The sequence below is a fragment of the Pelobates fuscus genome, chromosome 2, assembly GCF_036172605.1.
Source record: "Pelobates fuscus isolate aPelFus1 chromosome 2, aPelFus1.pri, whole genome shotgun sequence".
Classification (NCBI taxonomy): domain Eukaryota; kingdom Metazoa; phylum Chordata; class Amphibia; order Anura; family Pelobatidae; genus Pelobates; species Pelobates fuscus.
The window spans coordinates 7,293,686-7,311,685 of NC_086318.1; positions in this window are offsets into that span (position 1 = coordinate 7,293,686).

Genomic DNA, 18,000 nt, shown 5'->3' on the forward strand with positions numbered 1-18,000 from the left:
GGATACCTCACGACATATTACAGGTGTTGCGGGAGAAGTTTGTGATGGACTGGAGGGTGGACTACGTCTCCTTCCTGGGACTTAAGTTAACAAAGACAATAGGAGGACTATTCAAGGCCAATTATGAAGCCCTACAAAAAGAGGTGGAGGCCAGTCTGTCCTTATGGGGAGATAAATACCTCTCCTGGCTGGGCCGGATGGCAGCATTTAAAATGTCCATCCTCCCTAAACTACAATACTTATTTCGAACACTGCAAATAGACCTACCAACCTCATATCTAAACAAAACACAGTCGATGCTCACCAAATTCGTGTGGGCACACAAAAGAGTGAGAATAGCTGCTAAATACCTGTATCGACCCATTCACCAAGGGGGTCTAGCTCTACCGAACATCAAACTCTATTACCAGGCGACATTACTGGCCCCAGTGTTAGGGACACAATCCACGTCACACACCCCACAATGGCTGGAAATAGAAGATCACTGGCTCCAGGGGACAGACCTCCGCAGACTGTTGTGGGTACCCAAATCACTGCGACCCAACCAACCTAACATCTTACCAACCACGAAAACACTGGTGACGACATGGGACAAAACACACAAATCACTGCTATCTATGTCACCGTGGTCACCGGCAACTCCCTTATCATGCCTACAAGTAGCTAATAACACATTTGACCATAGAGAGTGGACTAACAGAGGCTGCACGCATGTAAGAGATATATTAGAAGTACAAAAGATACTACCATTCCCTACCATCCAGGGAAAATGCAATTTGGTCCCTAAATTGATATTCCCATACCTCCAGATAAAATCCATGGTAGGGACCCAAACGACCACAAAAGAGGGGGAGACTACACTCACAGAGTTCGAGAGGACCTGTTTGAAATCAAAGCAGAGAAAGGGCTTGATCTCCCTATGCTATACAATCCTTAATGTAGGGGACCCTGTACACCTTGACAGATTCAGTGATGCCTGGCAGGCGGACATTGGGAAGCATTTTGATGCAACCCAATGGGAACACGCGACCATGGCCCATAAGGGAAAGACTACATGTACGTCTCACCTAGAGCTAATGCGTAAGATATATTACAGGTGGTACATGGTACCAGTGAGACTGGCGAGAATATATCCGGGAACATCAACCAAGTGCTGGAGGTGCGGGAAGTCAGAAGGTACTATGTACCATATATGGTGGTCTTGTGGGGTACTCCGACCTTGCTGGGAGATGGTAGAAGACATACTTAGCTTAATAATAGAGGGTAACTTCAGGATCACACCAGAAATGTGTTTACTATTCATGAACATAGACAAAGTCAAGGGAGACAATGCAATTCTGGTCTTCCACACGCTAATAGCGACACTGACGCTCATAGCCAGAGAATGGAAGACAGAAACGGCCCCATCAAAACTGGCCCTAACAAGACAAATTTCCATCAACCTCCAATATGAACTCACGGCCAGGAGAACTCAGGGTAACGCACGAAAGTTTGAGGATGCTAACACTAGGTGGGAAGGTATAAAAGCGTCATGAGAGATCAGGGACAGAAACTAACAAATATATAGAACCAGCCTGACTCGAGGAACTTATCAGACCAGGCGTATGAGACCCCACGAGACTATAGGGAATCCAGGGAACTGGACCCCTTGGGGAAGAATGAGATCAGACAAGCGTCAGACTAGACGAATCAAGGTGGCGAAGAGGGGTAACACAAATATGGAAAGAACAGTAAGCAACCGGTAGGGAGAGCGGGCATATTACTACCTCCCCCCCCCCCCCAGCTTGTATCCCCCCCTCATCCCCCCGTCCCCCCCCCCCTCCACTGGAAACGTCAATCTAGAACAAGAGTGAATTTTCAGCTAGTACAAGGAGGACACATGAGGGAGTCCGTAGGCAGGGCTGGTTAACAGATAGGCGTATGCGCAGGGCTCAATAAGGGAGCAAGGGAACGAGGCAAATACAGACAACGTGAAAAGCTAGGCCTTGTGATATTATGAAAATGTGAAACTATGTACCCTTGTATGTTGAAATGTATTATGTAAAACTGGAAGACATGTAAACCAAGATCCGAGATGTTTCCTCCCCCCCCTTTTTCTTCCTTCTGTATCCCAAGTTTGCTTTGAAAGTGCAAAATAAAAATTGTCAAATTGAAAAAAAAAAATAACAAAGAACTATCCCACTAACCACCAAAATAATGAGAGACAATGTAGTATGGATGAAACAGGCCACAGCATTTATTATAACATATTATAATACTGTATAGCACATCCATAATTCATATTCATTTAATCTTTATCTTTACTTGATATAAACCAAAACGTCAAACATAAATAACCATAACTTAACAAATAAGTTAACATATAGGGTCGTACAGTATAACCCAACCGTCCTTGCCAATACACTGACTGTAACGGGACCTCTTCTTCCCGGTTAACTGGTTACCTCCCGTTAGTTCCCTTCCTTCAGCCAATCAGGAACTCTTGCATGGTTAGGGGACTTGGCTCAATGTGGTCCCAGGCAGAGACGACTCTCAGCCCTTGAAGCCCTGAGTCTTGACCAGGACTTTTCCCTGTTGCATCCCCTGCAAGCTGGAACAGCAGACACAGGGGTTAAATCTTCCCTCCCTCCAGTAAGGACGACACACAGTTATGGAGGTTTAAGAACTGGACTCTGCCAGGCTGATTCACCATCTTTATTGAACACAGGCTTCTTTTATGCACAGACCCACGCACGGGGTCTCCATTCCACACAATACACTTCCCTTAGTCCGAGGCAGGAGGTGGCTGGGATACAGATAGCCATCTCCTGCCCTGGGAGATACCAATCAGTACACAGGGATACACATTAGATCATATTACATTCACTCTTGACTATACAGGGGTTAAAGTGACATGAGTGCAGATAAGACACAGGTGTAACGGATCGCCTGGCACCCCGACTGGGTACCTCCGTTAAAGGATGCTTCTAGAGCTTCCTGAGGATTCCAAGCACTCTGATAGACACCACAATCACCGAATCTGCGAAGCATATAAATCCTCTCAAGCCTCTGAATGCTGTAGACAGTTGAATAGGAACCATACGAATAGGTTTTCAATCCTAGCAGTCAAACTGGAACAGCATACAATAAATCCTCCCCCAATAATGAGACGACACTTCACTTTGAGGGTAAAACAGGAACTGAGGCTGGCACTCCCAGCCTGGTTTTTATTACAGTTGTTGAGAATACAGGACCGCCCACAGGGAGGGACAAAACAACCAATCAATCTGTACAATACACACAGACACTCCCACACAAAATCCTCCCCTCTGCCTGTAATAGGATTACTGAACACAATGGGTAATCTCATTATCACAGGCAGAAGAATACAGTTTTATGAAACATATCACAGGGACCCCAAAACATGCAATAACCCCATATAAAGTATATCCTCAGAACCAGGGGATCTGGGTGAACCACATATCCAAAATTCACCCAGATCCATTCAGTAGTTTGGAAGATACAGTTTAATGCAGATTCCGCAGAACATATACAGATTATATAAAAAATAATTACTGTATAATGTGTCCCCTGTTGTATAGTTTAAAACTACTGCACGATGTCGTTGTGTACCAAATACCGGCGAGATGGCACCGTGTAGAAAAGTCACAACAATGTCTGTGAGTTAAAATGGCCGCCATCCATTGTTCTCACCATGTGCTTCATCCATTGTTATCACCATGTGCCTCTGATACATGAAATGGTGGCCACCCAGTAACTCCACAGTATGTCCCCAGATGGTTTTTAAAGGGCCAGCAGCAGCCCCATACAAATCCAATATGCCCAAATATTGTACTTGAAGGGCCAAATAACCCAGGGGCCATAGTCAGCAGGTAGGAGGCGGGCAAACAGGCTTCTCCAATGCCCAGTGGCGAGGTTGGTTTCGCCACAACAGGTTTGGCTATGGTGTCTATTTTCTAACAAACCTGTGTCTTATCTGCCCTCATGTCACTTTAACCCCTGTATCACAACTCAACTTTGAATTCTATGTGTCGTCTTGCTCAGAAATGCTTCAGACTTGAGAAAGGGAGGTTCTCCCGAAAGCTTGTCATTAAAAAATAAAAAAGGTATTACAAGATACGAATATTATCTGTTTTTTACATCTACATTTCTGGACTAATACGGCTACAATCTCTACTTACTGTATACTTGTTATTCATGTTTGATACCACTTTTAAATCAGATTTTTCTATTGGCTAATTGATTTTTTTGGTGCCAATTTTAATCTGATTGTATCCCTATATAAACTATGTTTGCCAGACTATCCTTTTTATTCCATTTGGTGAAACGCGTTATGGTTTTAAATTGTGTATTTTAGCAATAAAAGTAATTTGGTTACCCAAGTTGTACCAACTTTTCTTTTATTGTAATTTATATACTGTAAAGGATCCTGCTATCCGTGCAGCGCTGATCCTTGAAGCGTCTCACGAAATCCAAGCTTAAAAGAGTGAAGTAGTGATTATAGCTCCCAATTCCCCAAACATGAGTCGAGACTTCATGAAGGGGTAAAACAAATGTGTTTATTGATGGCCAAACTCAGCCCTTTTATGATGGTCTCCCAGCAAGGGAACTCCCACATGGGACCTTGTGGAAGACTGTAACAAAATATGCAGAACCAATCAGTATACAGTACAATTCTTATACACACCCACAGGAAGAGTGTAACCCCTCCTCTGTATCCTGGAGATAATTAACTTACCCCTCCTCTCTATCCTGGAGATAATTAACTTAAGTGGTTGCAGAGAACCTAATTATCTCCGGGCAGAGAGAAACATGTGCTTTTTACCTTTTAACAAAACTGTATTAAAATCAATAACTCATGTTTCGCTGAACGAAGTCCCCATGTTCCACACACCCCCAGATAGCTTGGATCTGAGCGCATATTATAGGCGAATAGCGCTCAGATCCCACGAACACAGTTCTCAATAACGTAGAGTAAAGTTTAAGTTCACCAGTTGTTCATGCAATTCCATCCGAAAAGAGTTCCATAACTGTAGCTACCTGTGGTCGGTAGTTTTATTCGTTTCTTAGTATTATACGAATTGAGCATAATACGTATGGTCAAACGAAATGCTGTTTCTGAGGTTGGTTAAACAGGGATTTCGTTACATATACACTTTATGTTTTTTATACTTAATTTTATTTAACCTGGCAAACTTCTATCTGTTCCTGTATCCAAAGAAATTTGAGGTGGGGATCATTCCACAAACGCTTTATAAATAGAGCAGTAATTCCTGCTCTATATTGGTGAGTATAATTTTATCTATTTTATATATCTCACTTTTTATCACTTTGAGAGCACTATTGTTGTCTTTTTATCACCTGTCGGAGCCTTGGATACCCAGACTGTATTGACGGACGTACCACTCCTGTATATCCGCTAAGCGGGGATTATACCGCTATACGCCCTCCATCCCAGAGCTGGTATAGCTCTTTTCAATGTGAGTGTGTTACCTATTTTTGTTCTTTTTTATCCCTGGATTTTGACATATTGTACTATTAGAAGCTGTTTCTCCCCTTTGTCTCTCCAAATATACGGATATTTAACCATCCGGACAGATCAACTCCTGAGGATTTCACCCTCACCCTATCCTGATATTTTAGAGAGACTTTTATTTCAGACTAGCTATTCCAGTGGATTATACCCTTATTATTGGAACATTGTTTCTCTTATATTTATCTTTTACTGTTTTATTGGTGCAGCCTTGCCTGTCTTTTTACTACTCCGTGTTCTTTGAAGGGTTGGAGGGATCCCCTTCGTTAAAGTTGCTGCCCTGCTATATATTGTTTGTGAATTAGCGCTTACCTTTTTTTTTTTTTTTTTTTTTTATAATTCGTATTTTATTGAAAGTTTTATGAGTGGGGAAAGGATACAGAAGACAAAAAAAGGATGGGGAGGGATGGGGGAGGGGGGGAGTTTCACATAAATTTGCATTGCAGTACATAACGTTTCACATGGGAACAACAGCAGCTCACTTATACAGGTGGTCTTACATGTAGTCAGATCATTGATCTATATAGCTCTCCAAATACATATGTGTGATGAGCTGTGGAATTGGCCCGCAGAACCCCAACTTGGTCTAAACGTAACTTGGAGGGGTTGCAATCCTAACTATAAGTCCTAATGGCCAATAACCACAGGTGCTAGGTTTCGTGCAAGAGCCAATCTCGACATTTCCACTTTACTCCTACTGTATGCGTCATCCGCATCTATCTCGTGAATACCTGTGAATTCTTATTACATTGGTGATGTTTGTTACAATTGTTAAAGTTGGGTGTTAACGGTGTGAAGTGCTGTGTGTCACATTCAACCAGTTGGACAAACTATGGTTTTGAAGTGGTCCACCTGTGCCAGTTGTGATGGGCAATTGCTAATTGTTTTTGTGTAGAGGCCGCTAGTATTTCATATTTAAGATATTGTTTAATCTTTCCTTCCAGCAATGTGGAAGAGGGGCAGATAGTTTGCTTCCAGTGTGAAGCTATAAGATTGCGTGTCGCTAATATCGTTATAATTACCATATGTTTATCTGGGTGGGCTATGGGGATGGGGAGCAAGAGCATGAGGCCCAATCGGGGCGTTAGTGCCAGATTTGTTATACCCATACTGAACCATAATTTATAAGTTCTTTCCATAGTGGCTTTATGAGGTGGCACTCCCACCATATGTGGGTCATTGTTCCTTCACTCATTCCACACCTCCAGCATTTGCCTGACGTGAGAGGGAATATCCTGTGTAGTTTATCAGGTGTGTAGTACCATCTGTATACCAGCTTTTTGTGGGCCTCTATGTGTGAGTAGCAAGTGGTCACCCCTTTCAGAGCTGTCAATGATTCAAGCCACTGTCCGTCTGAAAGTGCTAACTGGCATTCCTTCTCCCATTGAGCCTTATAAGAAAATTTGTGTGAGGAGGTTCCGGTCCCCAACACCGCATAACATAAGTATAAGGTTTTGTGTCTAGTCGGTGCGGAATGGCATCTATCATACAAAGTATACCTGTCGGTATCAATGTCATGCAAAGCGGTTATGGGTTGTGTTACCCTGTCTTTAATGATGCTTTTAAGTTGGAGGTATGGAAATATATATGAGGAGGGTAACTTAAATGATCTTTGTAATTCCGGGAAGGGTATGATCTTCCCTTGGTGACATATGTCCCTAATGCGTTTAGCACCTCTCTCTTCCCATCCGCTTAGGGATAACCATGGAGAAATCGACTGTAGAGCGGTTATAGGTGCCCATTGAGAGAACTGTTTGTCAGTCCATCATGAGTGGTGGAGGGCGTCCCACATTTGTATAGCATAGCGAGTTAAGGGTAGCAGTGTGTGATGTTTACCTCTCAGATGTTTCGGGGTCCAAATGAAATCTACCACAGACCCCTTGGGGCCGTGTTGATTCTCAATGTCCACCCATTGTAACGTCCCTGGTGGGGCGTGTAGTTTAACTACATTCTCTAGGACTGCTGCCCTGTGGTACAGTAGGACATTGGGGAATCCCATACCCCCTTTTTTGGTTGGGGAATGCAATAATGCTAAAGGAAGTCTCGGTTTCTTTGCGTTCCATATAAAGGATGCTAGCAATTTTTGTATCCGTTTGCATAAAGTGGGTGAGAAAGGTAGGGGTAACATACGGAAAATATACAGAAGTTTCGGGAGTACCATCATCTTAACAGTGTTGATCTTGCCCAGCCATGACAGCATAATGTCTTTCCATTTATGTAGGATTTGTTTACATATTTGTGGCAGGGGTGTGTGTGGCCGCTATCTTTACGCCTAAATAGGTGAGGTGTGATTGTCTCCAGTCAAAGGAGAATACGGTTTTCAATCTAGATACTGTGGAAGAGGGAAGACGGATCAGCAGGGCTTGTGTTTTTGACTGATTTAATTTGTAATAGGACACTTTACTATACTCTCCCAGCACTTTGACGAGAGCAGGAAGGGACCGTTCGGGTTGGGACATGGTGACCAGGACATCATCTGCAAACATTGATAGTGTGTATTCGGAGGATTGAATTTTAATTCCTGTTATGTTCGGGAGATTCCTAATCATATATGCTAGGGGTTCGAGAGAGAGAACGAAAAGTAGGGGTGAGAGTGGGCAACCTTGGCGTGTTACATTTGTGATAGGGAAAGGGCTAGATACAAACCCCGCATTTGTGACTTTGGCAGTGGGTTTCGTGTATAGGGCCATAATGCCAGTGATGTACGGAGTTGGAAATCCAAATTTGGTGAGTACCTGTTCCATGTATCCCCAGTGTAGTCTATCAAAGGCTTTCTCCGCGTCTAATGCTAGGAGAAGGCCCGCCATGTTTTGTGTTTCCATGTGTGTTAATATGTTCAATATTTTTCTTGTGTTGTCCAAACCCTGCCTTTTTGTGACAAAGCCTGACTGGTCATTGTGAACTATCCGAGCGATGATGTTTTTAAGCCTGTCCGCTAGGATCTTGGCATACAATTTAGTGTCACAGTTTAGAAGGGAAATCGGACGAAAATTCTGACATTGCGTGGGTGGCTTACCAGGTTTAGGTAAGGTGGAAATGTGGGCTTGCAACATGTCTGTCGGCATCGTGCCTTTGGAGAAGCATTGGTTGAGTAGAATTGTTAGATGGGAGGTCAATATGTCAGAGAACGTCTGGTAGAACAGGTTTGTGAAACCGTCTGGCCCCGGGGATTTGTGTTTGGGTAGTTTGGTTATCGTACGTGTCACCTCCTCTACCGTGAAGGGTTGTGTTATCGTATCTATTTCTTCCTGTCTTAGGGTGGGCAAACTCACCCTAAGAATTGAGTGATATGTTCCTTAGACGGCGTGTGTGTTGAGGGGTTGTGTTTGAGATTATATAGCGAGCTATAATATTTCGCAAACTCCTCCACTATGTCTTGAGGGTGCATTAGTTTGTTTTTGTCGGAGGAGAAAATATATGCCACCCCGTGAGTTGGCCATACGGGCTTTTAGTTTGGAAGCCAAGAAGGATCCCGCTATATTCCCGTGGGCGAAGAATTTATAGTTGTAGTTGTGCAGTAGATGGTTTGTTTTGCCTAATTCCATCTCACGTAGTTGTGCTTGTACTTTGGACAGTTGTGTATAGCTATGTGCCGTCGGGTGAAGTTTGTTAGTATGGGTAAGTGTGATTATTTGTTGGATTAGGTTGTTGTAAGTGTGAAGCCTTGTCTTCTTCGCGAAGCTGGCTTGTCTAATGAATATTCCCCTTATTACTGCCTTATGGGCCTGCCATATCATGTCCGCGGAAGAATGTTCCACAGTGTTCCTTTGAAAATAATCTGCGAGTTCTGTCTTTACCTGCATGGTGTAATAAAGATTCATTCAATCTCCACGAACCTGTGCCTTTGGTAGGGTATTGTGTCGCTAGTGTTAGAGAGATAGGGGCAGGATCAGACCATGTTATTAATCCTATTTTGGCGGTTTGGACTTTGGGTACCATAGATGAGTGTATCAGGAATCTATCTATACAAGAGTAGGAATTGTGGGCTTGAGAGTGAAAAGTGAAATCTTTCTCGGTGGGATGTAATATCCTCCAAGCATCTAAGAAACTAGTATTGTGGAGGCATTGCTGGATAGCTTTTGTAGTGTTTGCGCGGTACTTGGCTGTAGCCTGTGATATGCGTGAGGAGGAGGATGTGTCTAGGTGGTCATCTAAAATAAAATTGGTTTCCCCCCCTATCACTACGTTGCCAAGGGTATGTAACTTAGCCAAGCTTAGAATTTTGTCTAAATATACTGCCCTATTCTCGTGTGGTCCGTACATATTAATAAGGGTGTATGGTTCATTGTTAAGTAGGCATTGTACCAGGAGGAAACGTCCCTCTCTATCGCTGATTTTTTTCTGCAGTGAGAAGGGCACATCCTTATTGATCAGTATAGAGACCCCTCTTTTCTTCTTACTGTACCCAGAGTGGTAACCTACAGGGAATTGCTTGGATGTGAATTTGGGCAGCTTGGATTTTAAGAAGTGGGTTTCCTGAAAGAAGGCCACTGTAGCCTTAATTTTTTTGGCTTCGCCAAGGGCAAGCCTTCGTTTATGCAGGGAATTCAATCCTTTCGCATTAAGTGAAATAATAGTCAAGGCCATGGTGTTGTATTGAATGTGTCTGCGCTCTTATGGTGCCTTTTGTCCATGTGATGTAGAGGTTCATAGCGATGGAGATGGGAATCATCCCCTATTTGCGGCCGACCATCTATGTGGGACACGTTAGGAGGTTTAGTTTTGTGAAACAGAAGGGTTTGGAGGTAGAGTGGTGAGCGGGAAGGGGAGAAATGGGAGAGTAACCAGGGGAGAATTATATACAAGGTGTTGGTCAGATAATGAGTATCCGACAGTAGCCAGGTTTTTAGCGGCTCCGTGAAGCCAAAACATGGGGGAGGGTAACTGAGACGGTAGACACTAGCCTACCCGCTTCTGGTCGATAAAAAAGAAAAAGTGAAGGAAAAAGCTGTGTGGAGGCACTGCTGCAATTTATAATGAATGCAGCAACGAGGCTCACTTTCCTGTCAGACTGCACCTCCCACACCTCCCCCCTCTGTCAGTCCCTACACTAGCTAATTTAAGATTCTGGTGCTTGCTTACAAGTCCCTACATAATGCTGCTCCAACCTACCTATCCTCCATAATACACAAGTACGTCCCGTTGAGGCCCCTGCGCTCTGCCGAAGACCTACGTCTATCCTCTGTCGGTACTCCCACATCTGATGCTCGCATTCAAGACTTCTCCAGGGCTGCACCTTTTCTGTGGAACTCCCTTCCCTTCTCTGTTAGACTTTCACTCGGTCTACACTCCTTCAAAAAGTCTTTGAAAACTCACTTCTTCAGGAAAGCATTTCAATTAAAGGGACACTATAGTCACATGAACAACTTTAGCTTAATGAAGCAGTTTTGGTGTATAGAACATGCAGGGCCGGTAAAAGGATTTTTGCCGCCCTAGGCAAAAGTAAAGTTTGCCGCCCCCCTCCCCCCCCATATGACATCACAATGCCCCATGTTAACTAACGCAAGTGCTGCAGTGCCACCGTGTTTACATTAAAAGGCCTGCAAGGACAGGCTATAGACACCAGAACCACTACATTAAGCTGCAGTGGTTCTGGGGACTAAAGTGTCCCTTTAATGTGAGGTAAATTAGAGATTAGTGCCACGAATAATATACTAGATTGCCTACTTACAATCAGATGAGGATGGTGATGGGCTCTAGCTGCAGTCTGGCTCCACTCGTCTGGTGTAGAACAGGCTCTCTGGAGGCTGTTTGTGTTCTGGGAGAACGGAAAGCAGCTCCATTTTTTTAAAGGCCCTTTACACAGCTCATGGTCTGGGCCCCAGGGTCCACCTTCATGTTCCACCAAATAGTTTGTTCACAGGAGTAGGGGATGTCCTGATATGTGTGTAAGGAATGCATTGTGTGAATCTGTGTTTGTATGTGTAAGGGCTGCAATGTGTGTTTCTGTGTATGTACGGGATGCAGTGTGTGCGTCTGTAAGGGGTGCATTGAGTGTGTGTAAGGGGGGCATTGAGTGTGTGTAAGGAATGCATTGTGTGTTTCTGTGTGTGTAAGGGATGCATTGTATGCAAGTGTTGAATTGCTTGTGTGTGTGTGTCTGTGTGTGTAATGCATTGTGTGTTTTTCTGTGTGCAAGGGGTGAATTGTGTGTGTGTGATGGATGTCAATCTCTCCCTCCTCCCTTGTCACTCTCTTCTCCCCCTCTCCCTCCCTCGTCACTCTCTTCTCTCCCCCCCCTCGTCACTCTCTTCTCTCCCCCCCTTGTCCCTCTCTTCTCTCCCCCCCTTGTCCCTCTCTTCTCCCCCCCCCTTGTCACTCTCTTCTCTCCCCCCTTGTCCCTCTCTTCTCTCCCCCTTGTCCCTCTCTTCTCTCCCCCCCTTGTCCCTCTCTTCTCTCCCCCCTTGTCCCTCTCTTCTCTCCCCCCTTGTCCCTCTCTTCTCCCCCCCCTTGTCCCTCTCTTCTCTCCCCCCCTTGTCCCTCTCTTCTCTCCCCCCCTTGTCCCTCTCTTCTCCCCCCTTGTCCCTCTCTTCTCCCCCTTGTCCCTCTCTTCTCCCCCCTTGTCCCTCTATTCTCCCCCCTTGTCCCTCTCTTCTCCCCCTTGTCCCTCTCTTCTCCCCCTTGTCCCTCTCTTCTCCCCCTTGTCCCTCTCTTCTCCCCCCGTCCCTCTCTTCTCCCCCCTTGTCCCTCTCTTCTCCCCCCTTGTCCCTCTATTCTCCCCCCCTTGTCCCTCTCTTCTCCCCCTTGTCCCTCTCTTCTCCCCCCTTGTCCCTCTCTTCTCCCCCCGTCCCTCTCTTCTCCCCCCCTTGTCCCTCTCTTCCCCCCCTTGTCCATCTCTTCTCCCCCCTGTCCCTCTCTTCTCCCCCCTTGTCCCTCTCTTCTCCCCCCCTTGTCCCTCTCTTCTCCCCCCTCTTGTCCCTCTCTTCTCCCCCCTCTTGTCCCTCTCTTCTCCCCCCTCTTGTCCCTCTCTTCTCCCCCCTCTTGTCACTCTCTTCTCCCCCCTCTGATGTCACTCTCTTCTCCCCTGCGTGTCCCTCTCTTCTCCCCCTCTCTTGTCACTCTCTTCTCCCCTCCCCACTCTCATTCCCCCTCCTTCTCCCCTCCCCACTCCCTGTCAATTACTTCCCCCCCACCTTGTCAAATTATTTACCCCCCCTTTCAATTTATTCCCCCACCCTCCCTGTCCATTTATCCCCCCCTCCCTGTCCACTTATTCCCCCCCTCCCTGTCCACTTATTCCCCCCATCCCCATCCATTTATTCCCCCCCTCCCCGTCCATTTATTCCCCCCTCCCCGTCCATTTATTCCCCCCCATCCATTTATTCCCCCCTCCCTGTCCATTTATTTCTCCCCCCCTCCCTGTCCATTTATTTCTCCCCCCCTCCCTGTCCATTTATTTCTCCCCCCCTCCCTCTCCATTTATTTCTCCCCCCCTCCCTCTCCATTTATTCCCCCCTCCCTGTCCATTTATTTCTCCCCCCCTCCCTGTCCATTTATTTCTCCCCCCTCCCTGTCCATTTATTTCTCCCCCCCGTCCATTTATTTCTCCCCCCTCCCTGTCCATTTATTTCTCCCCCCTCCCTCTCCATTTATTTCTCCTCCCCCCTCTCTCCATTTATTTCTCTTCCCCCCCTCTCTCTCCATTTATTTCTCCTCCCCCCTCTCTCTCCATTTATTTCTCCTCCCCCTCCCTCTCCATTTATTTCCCCCCTCCCTCTCCATTTATTTCCCCTCCCTCTCCATTTATTTCCCCCTCCTCCCTCCCTATTCCTCCCTCCCTATTCCTCCCTCCCTATTTATTTCTCCTGCCCTCCCCTCCCTCCCTCTCCATTTATTTCCCCCCCCTCCCTCCCTCTCCCTTTATTCACCCCACCTTCCCCTACCTATGTTGTAGCGTGGCCGAGCTCTGTACTGTCCGCGGGTACAGGGAGCTTTTGTTTCCTGTACCAGGCCGGACTAAAAGGAAGTGAACACTCAGTGTACAGGGCTCGGCCACGCTACAGTGAGGGAGTGACAGGAGGGAGCACTGAGCGCTTCCCTCCTGTCAGCTCCTCTCTTCATGCTGAGCCCGGGCGGTGCGCCCTCATGGACGCACCAGCCCGGGCGAAGCTGCAGCCGCCTGAGGCTCTCTACAGAGCGCTCGGGCGGCTGCAGCATTAGGGGGGCCGGCGCTCCTGGCGGCGCCCCTTCCCAAGGGGCGCCCTAGGCGGCTGCCTAGTCCGCCTTAATGGTAGCGCCGGCCCTGAGAACATGCCCCTGCAGCATCACTGCTCAATCCTCTGCCATTTAGGAATTAAATCCCTTTGTTTATGAACCCTAGTCACACCTCCCTGCATGTGACTTGCACAGCCTTCCATAAACACTTCCTGTAAAGAGAGCCCTATTTAGGCTTTCTTTATTGCAAGTTCTGTTTAATTAAGATTTTCTTATCCCCTGCTATGTTAATAGCTTGCTAGACCCTGCAAGAGCCTCCTGTATGGGATTAAAGTTCAATTTAGAGATTGAGATACAATTATTTAAGGTAAATTACATCTGTTTGAAAGTGAAACCAGTTTTTTGTTTCATGCAGGTGTTCTATCATTCTGCTATACCTGTCAGATTTCTATACCCTCGTCACTTCCGGGGAGGGGAATCAGCTGGATCATGTGCTGCACATGCGTGCTAGCACTCCTGCTACTCCTCCACAGCCAGGTCCTGGAAGGTAAGGAAAACTAGTTTTACACTTTCATTATAGTTAGTGCACTCACTAAGCTTAGGACATGGGACATTTAGGGTTAATGTTAGGGTTCAAATTAGGGTTAGGATTAGGTACTTGTTCACATTTAGTGATATTTCACAATAGGGGAATATCACTAAATAGTGATTTCTCACACTTTATTTTAACCCTTACCCCAAGGGTTAGGGTAAGAATAGAGAGTGAGAGAGGTTAGAAGCACTTACCTAACCCTAAATGTCCCGTGTGCCTAAGCTTAGTGAATGCACTAACTATAATGAAAGTGTAAAATTAGTTTTACTTTCCTTCCAGGACCTGGCTGTGTTACGTACCTTCCAGGACCTGGCTGTGGAGGAGTAGCAGGATTGCTAGCAGGCATGTGCAGCACAGGATCCAGCTGATTGGAAGTGAGGAGGGTATAGAAATCTGACGGGGTATGCTCTGTCAATCATAGCCAGGGGAGGTGTGGCTAGGGCTGCATAAACAGAAACAAAGTGATTTAACTCCTAAATGGCAGTGAATTGAGCAGTGAAATTGCAGGGGAATGATCTATACACTAAAACGGCTTTATTTAGCTAAAATCATTTAGGTGACTATAGTGTTTCTTTAACCCCTTAAGGACACATGACATGTGTGACATGTCATGATTCCCTTTTATTCCAGAAGTTTGGTCCTTAAGGGGTTAAACTGTTAGCAGGTTTTCACCCCCCCCCCCTCCTCCCCATGGCTCCTCTCCTCCTCTCCTGCAACTGTCAAAAATAAGCTACTAAGAATATTTTTCTAGCAACCTACATCATTACCCCTACTTATACCCTTTGTGTCACTGTAACCCACTCCCTCTAACATGTAAACTCACTGAGCAGGGCCCCCAATCCCTCTGTTACTGTGTCACTATACCCCACTCCCTCTAACATGTAAACTCACTGAGCAGGGCCCCCAATCCCTCTGTTACTGTGTCACTATACCCCACTCCCTCTAACATGTAAACTCACTGAGCAGGGCCCTCAATCCCTCTGTTACTGTGTCACTATACCCCACTCCCTCTAACATGTAAACTCACTGAACAGGGCCCTCAATCCCTCTGTTACTGTGTCACTATACCCCACTCCCTCTAACATGTAAACTCACTGAGCAGGGCCCCCAATCCCTCTGTTACTGTGTCACTATACCCCACTCCCTCTAACATGTAAACTCACTGAGCAGGGCCCTCAATCCCTCTGTTACTGTGTCACTATACCCCACTCCCTCTAACATGTAAACTCACTGAACAGGGCCCTCAATCCCTCTGTTACTGTGTCACTATACCCCACTCCCTCTAACATGTAAACTCACTGAGCAGGGCCCTCAATCCCTCTGTTACTGTGTCACTATACCCCACTCCCTCTAACATGTAAACTCACTGAGCAGGGCCCTCAATCCCTCTGTTACTGACACTATACCCCACTCCCTCTAACATGTAAACTCACTGAGCAGGCCCTCAATCCCTCTGTTACTGTCACTATACCCCACTCCCTCTAACATGTAAACTCACTGAGCAGGGCCCTCAATCCCTCTGTTACTGTCACTATACCCCACTCCCTCTAACATGTAACCGCACTGAGCAGGGCCCTCAATCCCTCTGTTACTGACACTATACCCCACTCCCTCTAGCATGTAAACTCACTGAGCAGGTCCCTCAATCCCTCTGTTACTGTGTCACTATACCCCACTCCCTCTAACATGTAAACCCACTGAGCAGGCCCTCAATCCCTCTAACATGTAAACTCACTGAGCAGGTCCCTCAATCCCTCTGTTACTGTGTCACTATACCCCACTCCCTCTAACATGTAAACTCACTGAGCAGGCCCTCGATCCCTCTTTTACTGTGTCACTAGACCCCACTCCCTCTAACATGTAAACTCACTGAGCAGGGCCCTCAATCCCTCTGTTACTGTGTCACTAGACCCCACTCCCTCTAACATGTAAACTCACTGAGCAGGGCCCTCAATCCCTTTGTTACTGTCACTATACCCCACTCCCTCTAATATGTAAACTCACTGAGCATGCCCTCAATCCCTCTGTTACTGTGTCACTATACCCCACTCCCTCTAACATGTAAACTCACTGAGCAGGCCCTCAATCCCTCTGTTACTGTGTCACTATACCCCACTCCCTCTAACATGTAAGCTTACTGAGCAGGGCCCTCAATCCCTCTGTTACTGTGTCACTATACCCCATTCAATCTAACATGTAAACTCACTGAGAAGGGCCTCAATCCCTCTGTTCCTGTGTCACTATACCCCACTCCCTCTATCATGTAAACTCACTGAGCAGGGCCCTCAATCCCTCTGTTACTGTGCCACTATACCCCACTCCCTCTAGCATGTAAACTCACTGAGCAGGGCCCTCAATCCCTCTGTTACTGTGTCAATATACCCCACTCCTTCTAACATGTAACCTCACTGAGCAGGGCCCTCAATCACTATGTTACTGTGTCACTATACCCCACTCCCTCTAACATGTAAACTCACTGAGCAGGCCCTCAATCCCTCTGTTCCTGTGTCACTATACCCCACTCCCTCTTTCATGTAAACTCACTGAGCAGGCCCTCAATCCCTCTGTTCCTGTGTATCCATTTGTCTGGTTACAATTATGTGTCTGTTAGTCCACCCATTGTACAGCGCTCTGGAATTTGCTGGCGCTATATAAATAATAAAATAATAATAATAGATAAAGGAGAGCAAATCACAGGTGTTTATTTTAGTGGAGAGATTGTGGTGACTCTGTAGTCCGGATGAAGAGGGCATAGAAGTGTCTGCGAGAAGATTGAGCAAATGGTCATTCAGATCAAATAGATGTACCTAGATTCGAGGTGAACACCCTCTCCTTCACAAATCATGTATGTGTTTACATTGCACAGCACCCCTCTTCCCTTCCTCTGTGTATCTTTTGACCCTACTAATCCCCTCTTACTGGAGAGGTGCAAGGATTTTGGCTATACCGGCAAAGATGCTTTGCTGCCCACAAAGTGCGTCTTCTCTTGGGAAGGCCCGTGTGGGCCATAAACCCTCTTCTACCTACGTATCCATCCTCTTGCCCCATATGTCTTTCTTACCTCTTTTTAGTGTCACCCCACATTTACATATTGTATCCCCCTTTTGCCCTTCTTCTTCCTGCTTTTGCATCATCTTCCCCCTTTATGATCTCTTACCCCTTCATTTGTCTCTTATCCCCCTTTTTAAATTCTTTATTTTTTGTTGTGCAAGGTATAACAAATAAGCTTGCGCAGCCACGACCTGTTTATCATATTCTAAGTTATCAGTGCAATATCTCTTTAACTGAGTAACCGTCATGTACTGAATGGAGACCTGAACTCCTGCAAGGTTGGGTGAATTATAGCTCTTTTGTATCATACGTCCATTCATTTGTACTCTCCCAAAATCCAGAAAGGTTGTGTGAAATATTGCTCTTCGGCGTTCACATATCCAAATATCAGTCGAGACTTGATTAAGCATACAACAGAAATGTTTTATTATGGCCAGATGGCCCACTTTTATACTCAGACCCCCAGCAGGGGGTCTCCAGCAAAAACATAGGTGAAACACACCCAGGCGTCTCTGTGTCTGGGAGATAAGTGAGTTAACTTTACTTAAACTAATTATCTCCCAGGCACTACAGGTACAATGAATAAAACATAAAACACCCCAAAACATACATGATTTTAATAGGAACCCCCACAAGTTTTATATCCTCAGCCTGGATTTGAGCGCCCAAA